At 41.3% G+C, this 19,616-nt stretch overlaps 1 long non-coding RNA gene across 1 annotated transcript; it reads right to left on the bottom strand.

The window, feature by feature from the left end:
* Positions 1-1,998: 1,998 nt before the first annotated feature.
* On the bottom strand, positions 1,999-18,645 carry LOC129492064 (uncharacterized). The gene is made up of 4 exons (XR_010114026.1): positions 18,339-18,645; positions 12,524-12,615; positions 6,319-6,417; positions 1,999-2,924 (listed from the first exon to the last, which is right to left on the bottom strand). It is a non-coding gene; the product is annotated as an uncharacterized lncRNA (long non-coding RNA).
* Between the last annotated feature and the right edge of the window lie 971 nt (positions 18,646-19,616).

The following is a 19,616-nucleotide window of genomic DNA, read 5'->3' as shown; positions in this document are numbered from 1 at the left end:
AGTGTTCTCACCCCTCACCCACTGCTGCTGATGGGGATATACATTGGTGCAAGCCTTCTGGAGGGTTATTTGGCAATTTATGTATGAATAGCCTTGAAGTGTTCATGCACTTTGAGCCAGTAATTTTAGTTTTAGGACTTTATCCTAGGCAATAATCAAATTTATGTACAAGATTTGTGTTCGAGAATATTCATCTCAGCCATTAGTGTAATGGAAAAAATATTAGAAGCTACTCAAATGTCCCACATAGGAGGTTGGTTAAATAACTGATGATACAACTAAAGAATGAAAAACAATTTATTCATTAAAAATGGTTTTCTTAGGGCCAAGCGCCGTGGCTCACGCCTATAATCCCAGCACTTTGGGAGGCCAAGGCGGGCGGATCACCAGGTCAGGAGATTGAGACCATCCTGGCCAACATGGTGAAACCTCGTCTCTACTAAAAGTATAAAAAATTAGCAGAGGATGGTGGCATGCGCCGTAGTCCCAGCTACTCAGGAGGCTGAGGCAGGAGAATTGCTTTAAATTGGGAGGCGGAGGTTGCAGTGAGCTGAGATTGTGCCACTGCACTCCAGCCTGGGCAACAGAGCGAGACTCTATCTCCAAAAAAGAAAAATAGATTTTCTCAAAGAATATTTAATGACGGAAGGAAACAGTGAAAAAGCAGGGCACAAGATGCTGGATGAAGTATTTCAATTTTGTTAACATTTGATAATACAAGTACAGAAAAAGTTGTTAAAAAACAGCAGGGATATTATTACAGGGGCATTTTTTTCCTTTGTATTTTTCTGTATTTTGTTTACAATAGTGAATCACATCTTCTCTTTGAGTCCCAGTGTGCTGTTCTGTAAGATGGAAGTCATCACATCTACGTCACATGATGCTGAGAAGATCCACTTCAATATTTTTAAAGCACCCTGCACAGTGCCCAGCATATTATCACACTCAGTGGATGGTTTATGATATCATTATCTGCAGTTGCCAGTGAGACACACCTAGTCCAGATATTGATTATAACAGTTACTAAAGTTGTTCCTCCTCACTTTTTTTTTCGAGACTGAGTCTTGCTCTGTGACCCAGGCTGGAGTGCAGTGGCACGATCTCGGTTCACTGCAAGCTCTGTCTCCCGAGTTCAAGTGATTCTCCTGCTTCAGCCTCCCGAGTAGCTGGGATTACAGGCACGTGCCACCACGCCTAGATAATTTTTTTGTATTTTTAGTAGAGACGGGGTTTTGCCATGTTGGCCAGGCTGGTCTTGAACTCCTGACCTCGAATAATCCTCCTGTCTTGACCTCCCAAAGTGCTGGGGTTACAGGTGTGAGCCACTGCACCCGGCCTCCTCCCCACTTTTTACCAAGATAACAAAAGGATTAATTGAAAAAAAAGACTAAGTTATTTTTACGAAAGTTCTAGTGTTAACCTTCTGTTCTTTTTCACAAGGATGGCTGAACTTTAAGCCTTGTTTCCTGTGCAATAATTTCTGTTCTTGCCTAGTTCAGAGTTCCCCTCATTCAAAATTCAGGCTCTGTTGATCTTTACTATCTCATCCCGCTACTTATCTCAGGTGATTCTATGTTGGGGTGATGCATGCAACATATTTACTAATTACAGAGACTTCCAGTCCCTGTAGTTATGGCAGCTCATAGCTCTGTTTTAAGTAGTGTTACCTTCAATGACATTGAAATACTGATTTGCCCTTAATGCTCTCTGCAAAATGTCTGTTTTTTGCCTCTTGACTCGGTTTTCCAGCTCTCTCCTTTTTTCTCTTTGTTGGGTCTGTTTGTGTCTGATCTGTTGCTCACATTCTCTTGAGGCTGAGATTTATATTCTGAGCATTTAGGTGAGAAAAATAACTTCTAACTCGGGTCAGAGTTGAAAAGGACCCCACCTGCACAAAAATTTAAAAATGAGCAAAATACATGTCTTTTGAGACACTATTAATTAGTCTTTGGCTGGTATAGCATAGAGTTTTATTAGTTAACTAATTCATACCTATCAACTAAGAATTCCCCACTAATGGAATCATTCAGGAGCTGTGAATGGGTGCCCAGCACAGGTGGTAAGGCTGAGGTAACTGGCAGTCTGTCTTTTTTATGTACAGGTATCAGAGCATCTTCTTTTCCAAGTTACACATTCCCAGCCCTTCTGACTCGTTTAGAGGAAAAAAACATTTTCACCTGCCAAAGTGATTAGAAAAAGATACAGCCTACAGAGAAGAGGGCTGTGGTGGGGAGGCATTCTCTTATCTGTCCAGATATGAGCCTGAGCTTCCGATTCTATAAGACACACAGTCTTATCAAAATGTTATGCGACAGATGCAATGAACAGCTCATGGCTGGGCGGCTCACTCAGGGTCTTTGCCCCTGACCATCCAAAGATGAGAAAGCCCCAGTTCTACCGACCACCACACTTACCCCACCTTGGAAGGAAAACAAGATGAGACAGAGAGGAGCATCCAGCATCATGGTTGGAGTTGCACAATTCCATTTTGACTCCTACGAAAGTCCCAGACTCAGATGGCTGGGCGCATGCAAGCTGTGGGCTTATGTATACGAGGGTTTGTGGGCATGGGTGTGTGTTGCAGATGAGAAATGTCCTAGTGCCATGCAGCTCTGGTCCAGGGAAACTTGAGCTCCAAGTGAGTGCTCCAGATTTCAGTAGTGACCCTTTTGATGACAGAATGAGGTGCCTCTCTGACCCTGTTTCTCTTCTCTGAAATGGCAATAATACCCACCAACATCTTGCCTTCCAGGGATGCTGCAAAGGCTCCATGAGCTAATGAATGTGAAGTGCTTTAAAAATCAGTGGTGCCCACAAGTGGCATTGTTACCCCTGGCAGAAGCTCAGAAGCTTCTGCTTTCTTAATCCATTTGAGGAAAAACATCCAGCTTCTCTCTGATGCCATCTGCTCGGGAGGTGTTCAACTGGAAAAGGATTATGCGGGTTTTAGTATATAAATGACGTGCAATTTGTTCTGTTTATAAAATAACTTATTCTCAATGTAAGGAATTCAGAAAATACTGAAAAGGTAAAAAAAGGAAACAAATTTCAACCATAATCCCATCATATAGAGGTAACTACTTTCAGTGCTTTTTGGGAGTTTGCTCACTTCCTTAGCTAGACAACTAGGTCAGTTAGAACCCCCTGACCTCATGGGAGAAGGTGTCCCTTGTTTTGGGATTCACCCATCTGTGATACCCAGGTCCCCAACCTGCTCTCGCCTCTCTGACACTGGCTTGCTTTCCCAGGTACAGAGTAAAGTTTGAGTTGACTCCATGGCTTCTTCAAGGGCCCTGCTTTCAAGACTGAAGGATGACCACTTGCCCTTGTGAAATGTTACTAAATATCAGCACCTCAAGTTGGGTGGGACTGCCAGGAGGGAGAAGGTAGTGTCAGGAGAAATGCATTGACATTTCAAACACAATTGGCTACTCTAGCCCCATGGCAATGGCTTTAGTAACTTCACAGCTGATCCCTGAGATTGAACATCAGGACTATTAAACGCTAATTGAGTTGAAAAGCCTTCCCCAAATGCTCTAAAACTTTCAGGCAGTAAAGAGCTCCTGGCCACATCTGGAGCTGTCTGCTGGGGACCACTCGGCAACACACTCTGCCCACCTCTGCTGCTGTTCATCTCCCCCTTCTTGACACAGCATGATTGCTATACACAAACAGGTGTTTTTCTTTTTAAGCAGAATGCCCATTTGCTGTGGCTGTTGAGTCAATGCTTTGGAGTGAGCTGTTTGCTCTCAAATGTTCAGGTGCTGCAGCCATGAAGCCTGGACACTCTAATGTGTGCCTGGAGGTCCTTCCACTGTGTTTTTTTTCAGAGATGCTGATTAGGCAATACCGCAGTTTGAATGAACTTCACAGGAGTTTCCCCAGGATGGATGTGATTATTTTCTTGTGCCCAGAAGAAAGATGCTCTGTGAAGCTCTCATTGACATCTCTGCCCCTCCCCACTCTCTGTTCTTTTATTTTCTCTTGCTCCCCTTTCCCACTCCCAGGAGAAGATCTGAAAATTACATCCAAAGGTAAGATTGTTGGGGAATTGTGTTTTGTACTTGCCCTGAAAATAAACTGTCATTAAACAGGTGAGGAGGCAGAGAGCCAGGCACTGGTCGAGTATCTGCCTTGCTGCTAGAACCTGTCTTCCCATCTGAGTCCAGCACCTTCATCACCCTATCACATTGTGAGACAGAGCAAGGACCCCCACACCCCAAGCCCTGCCTTAGGGACCTGTGGGGGCCCCCAAGCATGGAAATAAAGAAAAATCTTGAGTTCCTTCAGGGGAAATTCTAGGCACCCAGCTAGCCTTGAGAAGTAAATCAGCAACTTGATAAATAAGAAGGTAATAGTAGCCTAAGGCAGCAGCCAAGGATGTGGGAGGCAGGAGGTGTTTGGTTCCCTATGGAAACTGAAGATAACATCTTAGCATATGTCCCTGGGTTGTTTTTCAGAAACTGGGACCCTCTTCTCAATGGATCCGCTGACACACAGACCTCAGATAAGGAGAAACTAAGGACTGAGCTCTGACTGCTGTTCTATGTTCTAAATTTCTTCCTAAGGGGCCTGGAGGAGGTCACACCCAGGAGCCAGAGCTAACATTGTTTTTCTGCTGATCCCAAATTTTTAGACAAAACTTTGATTCCTTAATCAATTGTGAACCAGAAAAGCTTTGCATCCACCTATGACCTGCCCTCGCTTTGAGGTCTGTTTTTGGGTCAAACCAATGTATAGCCTCCAAGTACTGACTTATGACTTTGCCTGTACCCTCTGCCTCCCTGCCTTTCAAAGCCCTTACCTGTAACCCATCTGAGAGTTCTAGTCTTAAGCATGAGCTGCCCGATCCTCCTTGCTTGGTGCCCTGTAATAAATGCCTCACTTTCTCTCCCTGCAGTCCCAGCGTCAGTGTTTGGCTTTGCTGCACAAGGCCAGTGGGCCCCAGTTTGGTTCAATAACCATCAGCACCTCCTCTTCTCTAAAGGAGGCTCATACCATATTTTGAAAATAAGAGGCCAGGCATTGAGACCATCTCAGCTGAGAGAGCAGGAAGAGACCGCGCTCCCGTTGCTCTCCCTGCACTCCCTCATCTTGCAGGCTACACGTTGTTTCTTCTCAGCGTATTGCACAGGCTCCATTCCTGTAGCACACCTGAAATGCCACCAGACATCTGCATCTGTGCTCCTTGATCATCACTGAAAAAATGAATGACACAATACCCATCACAAATCGAGGGCTGATGTCATAAAGGGGACCTTGCCATATGGCGACAACATTTGTGGAGCTTTTTGCCAGCTAGTATGTAAATGCTTTATATGTGTTCACTCACTTAACCCTTCCAATAACACAGTAAGTTGGGACCTACTGAAATGCCTATTTTATTGAATGGGAACAGAGGTGCAGAGTGGTCAAGTTTAAAATCTTGTGATTTTACTCCCTACACTAATATATATTATGTAATAGATAACTTATGATACATATTGGCCGGGCGCGGTGGCTCACGCCTGTAATCTCAGCACTTTGGGAAGTCGAGGTGGGTGGATCACTTGAGGTCAGGAGCTCGAGACCAGGCTGGCCAACATGATGAAACCCCGTCTGTACTAAAAATACAAAAATTAGCTGGGTGTGGTGGTGGGCATCTGTAGTCCCAGCCGCTCGTGAGGCTGAGGCAGGAGAATCGCTTGAACCCGGGAGGTGGAGGTTGCAGTGAGCCAAGATCGTGCCACTGCACTCCAGCCTGGGCCACAGAGTGAGACTCTATCTCAAAAAATAAAAACAAAAACAAACAACAAAAAAGATAACTTATGATACATACTATATGTAATGTTTCATGTTAAATATTATTATATATATTATATATTTTGTGTATTTCTTATAATCTTCACAAGAACCTTGTAAGGTAGCTATTATTACTCTTATTTTATGGATTAAAAAATAGAGAGTCTAACAGCCTGAGAAATTTATACAGTGTCACTAAATCTACTAACAAATCATTGAATGGCAATTTGAAACTAAGTAACACCTTTTTTTCCCCACAAAAAATCTATGCTTTGTTCATGCTCCACCAAGACATATTTTGGTTGTGACTTACATTACTCTCCCAAGCTGGTCACTAAAGCAGATGATAAGGCGCTGAGGCTTTACCAGAAATCACCAAAAGGCAGCATCAGGCAGGGATCATATAAAAAGGTTGAGGAACTGGGTAATGTGTATTGGCTAAATAATTCCCTGGAAAGCAGAACCACCTTTCAGAGTTCTCTCTGGCAAGCAATGCACCCGGGTCCACAAGAGAAGCTCGTCCTGAACCCCAGGTACCTTTCAGAAAAGCAGGGCAGAGGACTCTTCTGCAAATCACTGAAGTTAACAGCAAATGGAACGTTCTTTCCTGAGCACTGTCTTGTCTTTTAAAAAATCCTATGAGAGGAAAACACATTACACCCCCAGCTTAGCCATAAAGATTACCATATTTTGGTTAGGCACAGTTTGAACCAGAAAGAATACTGGCTTTTAGAAAACAAAAAATGATCTAAATTGGGGTGTATATAAATACAAGCTTTGAGAACTAAAAAAGGAACACACAAATAGAATCGGTTTGTATCATAAACTTGGCTTTAAGAGAAAGGTTGGTAAGGGAACCATTTTATTTAAATGAAGAGGAAGCTTCAAGCAATACTAAGCAGCTGGTAAACCCCAATTTGTGGGCTAATGTTGAAGTAAGTTAATAAAGTGACCTTAGGGAAAGATCAAAGTGATGTTTTATAGAATTCTGGAGCTAAAAGGGACCTTGGAGAACATCTGGTCCAAAGATCTCATTATAAAAGTGTAGGAACTGAGGCTGGAAGAGTGGGGGTGACCTCCCTATGCTCACAGAGATATAGTTGTTGTGCATAAAACCCATTAAATTTTTTTTTAATTTTAAAGCCACAGAATTTTATTAGGCTTTACATTAAATCAATAAAGTTTGGACCAAAGTTTGGAGAGCTTTGGATGTATCAGCGGATTCCTTGGAAATGTACAAAGTGCTCTGAAATTGGCTTGGGATTTCTGCCGTGCTCAGATGAAGTGATAAGAGTTTCAGCCAAAGCTCCCCAACTTATATCCATCACTGATTGTATTCCACAGGGTCATATAGGAAAAAAGTATGATTTTCTCTTGGAATGTGCTATTTCCAGGTCCTGTTATTGGTCTTCCAGGTGAGCTCTTACAGGACATGAGATCCTATGTGTTAGTTTTAGCAATTTATCTTCTAGTCTATTTCAACTATTTAAAGTGGTTTCTATACATGTGCATAGTAAAGCCATATAATGAAAATTAACTGCAAAAAAATCAAGGTGAATATACTGTGGTTTATAGAAACAGTGCAATACTCTACAGCCATTAAAAATGATGATGCAGCCCTCTATATTTCGATATAAAATATTCTCCAAGTTTCCTCATTCAGTCAGGAGAACAACATGCAGGACATAATGCTATAATTTGGTTTACAGAAAGGAAGAGAAAAATACATATAGACTACCTTTGAAAGGATATACAAGAAATGCTTAAGAGTGACTGTCTCTGGGGAAGAAAATTGGAGACAGATTGCACACCTTTTTAGTTGTCTTTTTAACCACATGCATTTGTTACTAATAAAATAAATACATAAATATATACAAATTAAGTCTCTTCCAGGCTGGGCACGGTGGCTTATGCAATCCCAGCACTTTGGGAGGCAGAGGTGGGAGGATAGCTTGACCCCAGGAGTTCCAGCCTGGGCAACATGGCAAGACCCCATCTCTAATAAGAAAAAAAATTTCTCTTTCAATTCAAGACAAGGTAAATAAAGCCCTTGCCATTGACACTGTTGTTGCCCCACTCAGATCTTTAACAGGCCAGTGTGCCCATATGTGATAGGAGTACTGGCTCCTGAAGGCTCACAGTTGACCCCTGTGGTTTCCCTTGCCTGAAGGTGGGATTAACTGTGATGCAACACAGGTTCCAGAGTTCACCTTGAGATCAGGTTTTTTATTTTTATAAGTTTAAGGGTTACCCATATATGGACATATTGACTAGCTGTGAAGTCTGGGTTTTCAGGGTAACCGTCACCTGAATAATGCACATTGTACCTATTAGGTAACTTCCCATCTCCACGTCCCTCTCACCACCCTACCCTTCCGTGTCTCCAGTGTCTATCATTCCACACTCTATGCCCATGTGTACACATCATTTAGCCCCTCCTCATTAGTGAGAACATGTGGCATTTGACTTTCTGTTTCTGAGCTGTTTGACTTAAGATAATGGCCTCCAGTTACATCCATGCTACTGCAAAAGGCAACCAGTCAGAATGGCTATAACTAAAAAGACAAAAAATAACAGATGCTGGTGAGGAAGTGCAGAAAAGGGAATGCTTATACACTGTTGGTGGGAATATAAATTAGCCCAACCTCCATGGAAAACAGTATGGAGACTTCTCAAGGAACTGAAAATAGAACTACCATTCGACCCAGCAATCCCACTACTGGGTATCGACCCAAAGGAAAAGAAGTCATTATATCAAAGGGATACCTGCACTTCCAGGTTTATTGCAGCACTATTCACAACAGCAAAGTCATGGAATTGACCTAAGTGTTCATCAAGGGATGAGTGGATAAAGGAAATGTAGTATGTATACACAACAGAATACTATTCAGCCATAAAAAGATTAAAATAGTGTCTTTTTCAGTAAATATTATTTTTGAGTAGTTGTGTGGATGTGCGGATGAGAAAACAGAAAAGGTGGAGAACATTTCCTAGTTTATGACCATTCCTCTTTAACGCTATTTGACTTCAAAACCTTACTTTCTCCCTACGTTGAACACTCTTTTTTTGATTAGCTGTAAACAGTAAGGGCTCGTTAAAGAAAATAATAAAGTCAAGGACTTTAAACGTTAATTAATTAATTAATTAATTTTTGAGACAGGGTCACCCAGGCTGGAGTGCAGGGGTGCAATCTTGGCTCATTGCGGCCTCCACCTCTCAGGCACAAGCAATTTTCCCACCTTAGCCTCCTGAGTAGCTGGGACCACAGGCATGCACCACCATACCCAACTAAGTTTTATATTTTTTTTGTAGAGACGGGGGTCTCACCATCTTGCCCAGGCTGCTCTCAAACTCCTGGACTCGAGTGATCCTCCTGCCTCAGCCTCCCAAAGTGTTGGGATTACAGGCGTGAGCCACTGTGCCCAGTGTTTTGTTCTTTAAAACAATATGTACAGATGATACAAAATCAGAAAGTTACAAAAGCTCTAGAATTAGGAAAGCATCTGGATCTCACCCTGGCTCCAACTGGGCAGCACCCCTTCCTGGTGGGGCTCACCCACTGCTGATGAGCCTCGCGTGCCCTTCCAGGGTATTCCAGGCATGCACAAGCACATTTGCAAATGCGCACTGCTCTTTCTCTTTCTGTTCTTACACAGCTGTTAACACTCTATTCATGGCATTCTTCATCTTGCTTTTATTATTTAGCAATGCACCTTGGGGACTGCTGACATATCAGGCCCTACGGAGTCGCTTCTTTCTTCTTAAATGGCTGCATAGTCTTGCATTGTCTGGAAGTACTATAATTTATTTAATACATTTGGGTCATGTCCTCTTTTTTGCTATTTCAAACAATGCTGTGATAAATATCTCTGTACATACATCATTTCACACATGTGGGAATATAACTGTAGTATAAATTCCTAGAAATGAAATCATGGGGACAAAGGGGACACGTCTTACATTTTCTCAGTATTGCCAACTTTCTATACCACTAGCAAAATATGGAGGGCCTGTTTGCCCACACTACAGCCAACACACAGCATTATCAAGCTGTGTATCTTTTTAAACGTTTAGGCTAAGTGAAATTGTGATGGGTGAAAAATATCTGATTTTTTTTTTTTAAATCTGCATTTGGAGTTAGGTTGAGTATTTTTTTATATGTTTAAGATTTTTCACAGGAAAAATATGCTGTTTCTTTTGCTCATTTTCCTACTGGTTACCGGTCTTTTCCCTTACTGATTTATAAGAAATCTTCATAAATCATAGAAATCAGCTGTTTATCTGCTCTATTACGTGTAAATATTTTCTCCATTTTGTTACTTGTCTTCTGATCCCACACCCCATTAACTTTGCAGAAGTTTTTTTTTTATTGTTGTGATCAAATATGTGGACCTTTCTCTTTATTTGTGTTTGGATTTTGTGTCATACTTAGACACTTGAAAAACTATAATATGAAATCTTCTTATAGTATACTTTGAATACTTTTAATAGTTCCATTATTGCATTTCAATTTTTAATATATCTACACTTTATTTTATGTAAAATATGTGCTAAAGAATATAGCTTTATTTTTGCAGGTGTTTAAACAGCTGTTCCAATATTACTTATAAAACAATCCACGTTTACTCATTTGAAATGCTATCTTTATTACATGAATTTGCGTCTACTTCTGCCTTTTCTATTTGAAGCCATTAATTGGTCTGTTTAGTCAAGAAACACTACATTATTTTAATTCCTATAGCTTACAACATATTTTAATAGTTGTTGGGGTTCTACTTAAAAAAAATTTCTCGCTCTTCTTGCTTATTTTTTATTATGAAAAATAAAATCGTTTGTCACTTTGCCAGTCTTCCTCCCCAAACACTGTGTGTTACATTACTTTTAAGATGAATTTAGGGATAATTGACATCTTTATGATGCTGCATATTTCTCTTCAAGAACATGGCACTCATTTTATTCATTAAATTTTTCTTTTATGTCTGTCAATTGCATTTTGAAGTTTTAATTACATAGATGTTACACATTTTTAATATATTTTCTAGGTATTTTACTTTATTGTTACTATACTTTCATTGTATCTCCCAAACAATGTCTATTTTTATTTATATAAAAAGTATTTAGTTTGATATATTAATTACATACCCAGTCATCTTTATCAATTTTCTTATTTGTACTCTTCGTAACTATTCTCTTATGCTTTCCAAGTATACAATAATACTGTGTGCAGATAATAATAGTTGTACTTCTTTTCTCCCCAAATCCATACCTCTTTTTTCTTTCATATAATTATATAGGCTGGTGTCTCCAGAATAATGTTAAATAAAAATGGTTGCAATAGATATACCTATTTTGTTTCTGATGTGAATGAGAATAGTTGCTATATTTCTACATTTATCTGGCTTTTGTGGTGATCTCTATACATGGGTATACACAAATATACATATATGAGTTTTTCATTTTTTATTAAGTAAACTTTTATTCCTATATCATTAAAAATTTTTATCCAGAAGAATTGCTGGTTGATGGTTGGGGAAATATTGGTCAACATATACAAAATTTCAGTTAGGAGGAATAAGTTCAAGAGATTTATTGTACAACGTGGTGACTATAGTTAATAACGAGGTATTGAATACTTGAAAATCACTAGGCGAGTAGATAAGTAAGTGCTCTCATGACAAAAAAAATGCTTGCATTAGGGAATGCATATGCTGATTAGTTCAATTTAGCCATTCCACAATGTATGCATATTTTAAAACATCATATGTTTGAGGTAGTTTCCATTTTATTTTCTCTTATGTTGAACAGTTGTACTTCTCTCTTTTACTTAATTGGGTGAGTTAGCAATTTATTAATTTCAGTGTCTGCTTTAGTCAAAGAGTCATAATTTAGGAATTAATTCTTCCAGTTTTAGTTTCTAAATTTATTAATTTCTGGTATTATTTTAATTAAACATTAATTTACTCTAGGTGTATTTTGTTGTCTCTAATTTGTGGTATATTTATTTTTATTTTATTTTGATTATTAATAAAAGTTTTCAAGGCATTCTTGTTTATTAATGCATTCTTAAGGAGTTTTCTTCAAAACACTAGTTGTTTCAAATAGTTTCTATTACATAGTATTTTAAAAACCATTGATGCTAAACTCACACATCTATAATGCTCAAGTCAGTATCCAGATCTTAAAGATTCTTGAGTAGAAAAGTAATTTATAAACTCATTTGAAAGAATTTTCTACTCTAATATTTGGGAGAATAAAATCAGGTCAGGTTAATGTGAGTTCGATAAGTGTCAAAAGAACTGAGTTGTATTTATTGTTTAATGTCCCCCATACATCATTTCTGAATGGTCTCTTCTGAATTAATGTTCATGTTTAAAAGGATTGACAATTTTTTCACTAAGTAATACCTAACAAATAAAAAATACTATCATCTTTGGCCTCCAAAAGTCCTTTCAAGTAACAGTCTTAAGAGGAATTATTTTAAAATTCATAAAGAAGAAACTATAATATACTTCGTAGCAATGTACTTCAGTGAAGGAGAGTTCACCTGAAAGCAGTGAATGGTTTGGCACTCTTCGATATATAAATTAACAGGAAGTAATGCATTACTCTCATGTAACATTATTCAAATTCAAAATACATTTATCGAGAACTATTGTATGTCTAGCACTGTGTTGATGAATTTAGCTACATTATCTAATGTAATGACCCTCCTTAATAGTGTTTTAAGATAGGTGCTGATTACCTTTTAAAGTCATGGAAGCTGAAGCTTAGAGAAGCTCTGGGTAGAAAAGGTCATAGGTGAGAACGCCAGATCTGCTGACTCCTGATCCAGCACTTGCCAGATTAAAAAGAATGAGCCAAATATCAGTACACTAGTCTTTGCTTCCATCCTGCTATGCTATGAAAATGGCAATTATGTTAGAAGTGTCGTTCTTCCTGGAAGCATTTATTGAGCACCACTTTCTATAAGATCCTTCTCCAGAGATCTCCCAGTGGAAGAGATCTCTCTGCTTTCAGAGCGAGTCTGTTCATGTGACAAGGGGGGACAGGCTGTAGGACTTGGAATGGCAGAGCATGCCAGGAATAGGAGGAGGAGTTTAAGGAGAAGTGTGCAGACTGGGATTCTGGAGGGGGCTCTGAAGACTGAAGATGCAGTTGGAGGCTCTGAAAGGCAGGAATATAGCAGGCAGGAGGGGAGGTTGCCAACAGTGCAGGATACCATCTATTGCAACCTACAGTCAGGCTCATGTCTCATGCTTTGTTTTTAATGTTCAAATGTTGAAAATTAGTGAACTCTGGCCAGGTGCGGTGGCTCATGCCTGTAATCCCAGCACTTTGAGAGTCCGAGGCGGGCGGATCACAAGGTCAGGGGTTCGAGACTATCCTGACGAACATGGTGAAACCCCGTCTCTACTAAAAATACAAAAAAAAAAAAAAAAAAAATTAGCTGGGCGTGGTCGCAGGCGCCTGTAGTCCCAGCTACTTGGGAGGCTGAGGCAGGAGAATGACGTGAACCCAGGAGGCGGAGCTTGCAGTGAGCTGAGATTGAGCCACTGCACTCCAGCCTGGGCGACAGAGCGAGACTCCTGTCTCAAAAAAAAAAAAAAGAAAATTAGTGAACTTAACGGCAACAACAGTGACAAGAAAAAGGAGAGGCAAAATAAAAGGAAAGAAAAGGCAATTTACAGAAACCACGAACAATCAAAATTTGGAAGGTAAAAGATGTTGGAATCTCATCCTTTCCATTTTTTCATCTTCATGGAGAATTATACTCAAACTATATATATATATATAAAATTTTTTTTTGAGATGGAGTTTCGCTCTTGTTGCCCAGGCTGGAGTGCAATGGTGCAGTCTCTGCTCACTGCAACCTCCGCCTCCTAGGTTCAAGCAATTCTCCTGCCTCAGTCTCCCGAGTAGCTGGGATTACAAGCATGTGCCATCACGCCTGGCTAATTTTGTATTTTTAGTAGAGATAGGGTTTCTCCATGTTGGCCAGGCTGGTCTTGAACTCCTGACCTCAGGTGATCTGCCCACCTCAGCCTCCCAAAGTGCTGGGATTGCAGGCATGAGCCACCATGCCTGGCCTAAACTCAAACTATTTTAATGAGGTGAGAGAACACTCCCGTGGACTAAACTGTATCCCTCCCCTACCTAAATTTATGTTGGAAGCCCTAACTCACCCGCCCCTGTGACTGTATTTGGAAATAGGGCCTTTATGGAAGTAGTTAAGGTTAAACGAGGCCATAAAGATAGGGCCCACCCTGATTCCACAGGATTGGTGTCCTTATATGAAGAAACACCAACTAATCAACAGGATTAGTATCCTCATAAGAAGAGACACCAAAGAGCTTCCTGTCTCCCCACCATGTGAGGACACAGCCAGAAAACCACCATGTGTGAGCTGGGAAAAGAGCCCTCACCAGAACGTAACCCTGAGAGACATTGATCTAGGACTTTTTCAGCCTCCAGAGCTGTGCAAAAGTAAGTTTCCTTTGTTTAAGCCACTCAGTCTGCACTTGGTCTGTGGCGTTTTGTCACGGTAGTTTGAGATGATGAATGCAAGCACACTCATATGTCTCAGAACACTTCTCTAAAACTAGAACTCTTCACTAATCTCTCATAAACACCAGTGGCCTTAGCAGTGATCAGAAATAAACAAGCAGCAATGAGGTGAGGTGCATCTCCCAGAGCAACTCATATTAAATCATTAAGCAGGTCTTTTGTTAATGACATATATCCCACCATCCTGAGGTAGTTGCAGGCTAGGTTAGGGACTCCTTAACATTTGGTGGATATGTCTGAGGGGATAAGTTAGAAAAGTTGAGGGTAGCTTTGTGTAGAGTTGCTTGTGTGTATAGAAACTTACAAAGATGTGATGTTTAGGAGACATTCCTAGTCTTTAAATGTGAAGTCAAGAAAGAAAATCCTTCCTGGGAACATACTTGGAAATGAAAGGTCATGCTACATGGGCCAAGGTTTAAGTCAATGATACAATTCATTCATTCATTCATTCTTTAATAAATATTAATATTTATGGAGCCCTAGTGTGCATCAGCCCCTGTGCTCTGGTCACATCAGGAAGCTGCTTGCTTAGATCCTCCCATTTACATCCTCATACCTCTTTTTTTTCTTTTCTTTCTTTTTTTTTTTTTTTTAATGAGACAACATGTCACTCTATTGCCCAGGCTGGAGTGCAGTGGCACAATCTAGGCTCACTGCAACCTCCGTCTCCCAGGTTCAAGTGATTCTCCTCCCTCTGCCTCCCAAGTAGCTGGGATTACAGGTGCCCATCACCACACCCGGCTAATTTTTGTATTTTTGGTAGACACAGGGTTTCACCATATTGGTCAGGCTGGTCTCAAACTCCTGACCTCAGGTAATCTGTTTGCCTCGGTCTCCCAAAGTGCTGGGATTGTAGGCATGAGTCACCAGGCCCAACCCCTCATACCTCTTGAAAAACACTTTTGGCTGATCTTCTTGGGACTCAGAATGTTCTATTGGCCAGGGCTTTTTGACGAACTTTTGTTTATCTACCACTGAAGACCTTCAGCATCAGGATGAGGAGTCCAGACATATTTTCCAAGCCCCGTCTCCAAGAAGATCTGCGATTACTTCATAACCTCAGAAAATATTTTCTTAACCAGTCATGATGGTGAATTCCAGCTAGGACTTCCTGTGGAACTGACTATAAGCTTTACTAAAACTTCCACTCATGAATCCACATTTGTGTTCTTATTCCTACAGACCAGGCCATTCCACTGTGCCCATTACAAGGGCAGAAGAACCGTATTTCCTTACACAAATGTCACCCTCAGTGGCACCGAGGAGGAAGAATCATGAAGAGAACATTGGTTCCTAGACCCTGTAAATCACAGAAACCTAGCAGTGCCTTGGTAGTTGGAAAAAAGATTCAAGGCCAGCCCTATGCACGGCAGTGGCTGTAAATGCCTTGGCAGCTCTGTCCTTTTCCAGCCCTTCAGTATCTTGGGCTGTGGAGACTTTTTTAAGGAGCTTGTGTCAATTTCAAAGCTTTCCTCTGGAAGTCTAAGCCCTTCTTAACAGTTCTTTAATAGCTAAAAGGCAGAGTTGGATTCTGAAACTCCGTCACTCAGACATTTTGTAAAACTGATGTTAAGAGAATTTAAGCCGAAATGTTGGCACTGTCATTCTTTTCTTTCTCATTTGTCACTTTCTTGATCCTTGGCCCCCCTCAGACAACCCACCATGATTAGAAATGGCAGTAATTTTAACGAATTTCAGCACTAAGGAGTCATTTGCTGAGGTTACCTGAGAATAATCCCCCCACAACCCAACTCCTGAGAAAAATCAGTAATGTGTTCTGTAGTCATTATGCTATGACTTTATGTCATACTGGTCTCATAAATAACTTTTAGCCTAAAATCTTTAAACAAATTAAGTATTTGCTGTTCTGCTTTCTTCCCCCCTAGGAAATCTAGGTGAAGAGGTGGAGTTGCATTCCCTCCAGTAAGACTAGAGATGAGATTTCATGTCCCCTTTCTTCTCACTGGCTCAAAAATCAGCATAGGCTGATTTGTAAGAGAAAGAAGTTACCTTTAGGAATATCTGTCATGAGGGTCTAATGTGGGAAATTGAAAAGGAAAGTAGGAAGTATAAGGAAGGGAAGAAAGATGAGAGGGAATCTCCAGGGGACATGGAAGCCTCGCCTGCAGGAACACTCTTTGACAGCATTCCAGCGGGAGGAGAGGGTCTTCCTGTTTCCTAAGATCCACGGAGGGGCTGGCACTGCCTTCCAGTCTAGGATCCAAGATCGCCTCTTTATAGCCAGCCCATCTGTCATCTGCTGCAGCTTAAAACCCACCCCCCTGCCCTGGTCTCTAGGGCAGTTGGTCATAATTGGGCATTCCCTACTTTTTACACGTGGGAAGAGACCTTGTTTAAAACAGCCCCTCCTCCCCCTTTTTATAATGATAAAGTGAAGTAAAAAAAAAAAAAAAAGTGTTTGTGGCTCAGACCTATAACCCCAGCACTTTGGGAGACCAAGGTGTGCAGATCCCCTGAGCCCAAGAGTTCAAGTCTACCCTCGTCAACATAGCGAAAGCCCATCTCTACAAAAAATTTTAAAAAATAGCCATGTGGTGGCCTGCACCTATAGTCCAAGCTACTTGGGAGCTAATGAGATGGGAGGATCGCTTGAGCTGAGAGGTTCAGCCTGGGCGACACAGTGAGACCTCATTTCTTAAAAGAAGTGTCTGGTCACTTAATAAACTAGGTGTTGAAATAGAAGCAACTCTCATTAAGGAGAAGAAAAGAGGTTTTGTTTTTTTGTTTGGTGGAGAGAGGGAAATGGGGGGAACCTGTCAGAATCTTATAAGCTCCTGTTTTGAGAAGGGTTGTTCAAAGCCTTTTTCAAAGACATAGAATAAAAGTCTCAGCGCTCTACCAGCAAACCAAGAGGGGCAATGATGGGAAGAAACCACTGGAAACTGCACTTCTGGGAGCTGTTACAGAGGAAACTGCCCAGTCTTCCTGTCTTCTGGGGGAATAGCTTGGAAGAGATGGTTTAGATGCTGGGGAGTGGTTCTAAGCAGACATGAATGGGAGGAAGAAGAGTGTTTTTCTCTAAGTCTAAACCAAACTAAACATTTAGGTAACCAAAGCCCCTGACTTGGATGTGTAGTTAATTTCCACTTCACAACATTTTGTATATATTTTTTAAATTTTACTTTAAGTTCTGGGATACCTGTGCAGAATGTGCAGGTTCGTTACATAGGTACACATGTGCGATGGTGGTTTGCTGCACCTATCAACCTGTCATCTAGGTTTTAAGCCCTTCATGCATTAGGTATTTGTCCTAAGCATTTTGTATTTTTTCAACTTTGAAGTAAATAGATGATTAAGGTAGTTTCTATTGTAGCTACCTTCTACTGAAGGCAACTATTGTATAGCAAACTCTTGTAGAAAGAGTTATTCTTGAGATCTGTCTTTTCTAAACACATGAGGCTGTCTTGAAGTGACGACATTAGCATAATCTCATTTTTCCTTAATAATTTTGGGTATCACCATAATATCAACTATTTACCCCAGTCACCTTATAATGTAACCAGTTGACTGTGCTGCAGTGATTGGAAAGAGCTACAGCTCATCACCGGTCAGAGAAGACTTCTAGTATGAGCCAGTCCTGAACATGCAGAGTACAGAGGAGTCTTCAAAAATGTTGGTTTGCTTTTTCCATCAATCACCTTCCCATCTTAACAGTGACTACCTCGTTCCATCTTAACAGTAACCACTTCTGCTGAGTGTCCAGGAGTTCCTTCCCTTTCTTGCCTTCCACTTCAATTCATTTCTCACCTCCCTTCAGTTTTTCTACCCCAACCTCCCCCACCCCCAGGACTCCTTATTTATTTCAAAGGGGGCAAACATAACTGCCCTGCAACACTGAGATAGAAAGTGCTTCCTCCAAATACAACTTCATGGCAGACCAGTGTCTCCTTGCTTGTGTTTGTCATTAATCCTTTTCCTGGGTAATGTACATGCAGTCTTTGCTAAAGCACAACTGCCCAGGCCTTACTTACCAAGGTTTCTTCCATGCTGGAGAAAGAGTAAGAGAATAGAGAAGAGGGAAAATGAGGTCCTGCCACCATCTTGATGCTTTCGGTGCTTCGCTTTCAATGGATGCTGAGTGGGACTTGTGTGTCCCAAAGATGGGATACTTCACTCTCTCCTAGTGCCTGAGTGACCTTTGGGCTAGATGTTACCTGAGCATCCTTCCTTTTGTGAAAGTGGTCAGTTTCCCCCAGCTGTGAATAGAGTCGATCTGCCCACTTTCTCACCAGCTCTCCAGTGCTGGGATTTCTACACGTGTTTGTCTAGGAGAATTCTAACTGCTGTGGGTATCCTTGTGGATTGCAGGGGTAGGGGTGGGGGTGGTTCCTATGGAAACAATAATGAAAATACAAACAAGAATGTGATTCATTTTAAATTCTGTGGTGCAGGGTACAATTGAAAAGCCTGGACAGACAGGAGTAGTGAGGGAAGGGGAGATGTGGGCTGGGCCTTCAAGGATGACTGCAATCTCACACGAGAAGGCAGGGCGGGAGGGAGAAACTGAGGCAGCCATGCGAAGGTCAGGAGATCAGAATGTGCAGATTCATGGGAAGGCTGTGATTAAATTGGGGTACATGAAGATGAGAGTAGAATAAGGTTAGGCAGATAGTATGGAGCCAGATCTCACCCATCTCTGCAAGCCAGGCCGAGGGCAAACTAGGGGCTTTAGGCTTGGGATGTGTAAACCCCAGCCTCTTTCAATATGGAGTGTGTTTCTGGAAAGTCAGTGCTACACAAATATTTGGGGCAAATCTATTGATTAACTGATTGATTGAGACAGAGTCTCACTCTGTTGCCCAGGCTGGAGTGCAGTGGTGGAGTCTCGGCTGGTCAGTTCAGTTCTGGGTACTAACTGAGTCAAAATATAGTGAAATGGAATGAAGGGGACCACAGACCAATCAAAGCAGGCAGCAGCGAAGAATGTGCACAGCGTGTCCACATAGGTGTGTGCCTGCAAGCACATTTGCATAAGGAAGGGGCTGGAAGGGTCTGAACCATGGAAACATGGAATTTTTTTTTTTTTTTTTTTTGGTTGGAGTTTTGCTCTGTCACCCAGGCTGTAGTGCAGTGGAGTGATCTCATCTCACTGCAACCTCTGGCTCCCGGGTTCAAGGGATTCTCCGACCTCAGCCTCCCGAGTAGCTGGGACTACAGGTGTGCGCCATCACTCCGGGCTAATTTTTATATTTTTTGTAGAGACGGGATTTCACCATGTCTGCCAGGCTGGTTCCTCGGCCTCCCAAAAT

The sequence above is a fragment of the Symphalangus syndactylus genome, chromosome 10 (genome assembly GCF_028878055.3).
Source record: "Symphalangus syndactylus isolate Jambi chromosome 10, NHGRI_mSymSyn1-v2.1_pri, whole genome shotgun sequence".
Classification (NCBI taxonomy): domain Eukaryota; kingdom Metazoa; phylum Chordata; class Mammalia; order Primates; family Hylobatidae; genus Symphalangus; species Symphalangus syndactylus.
Note: the sequence above shows the minus strand (reverse complement) of the source record. Positions and strands in the feature narration are given on the sequence as shown.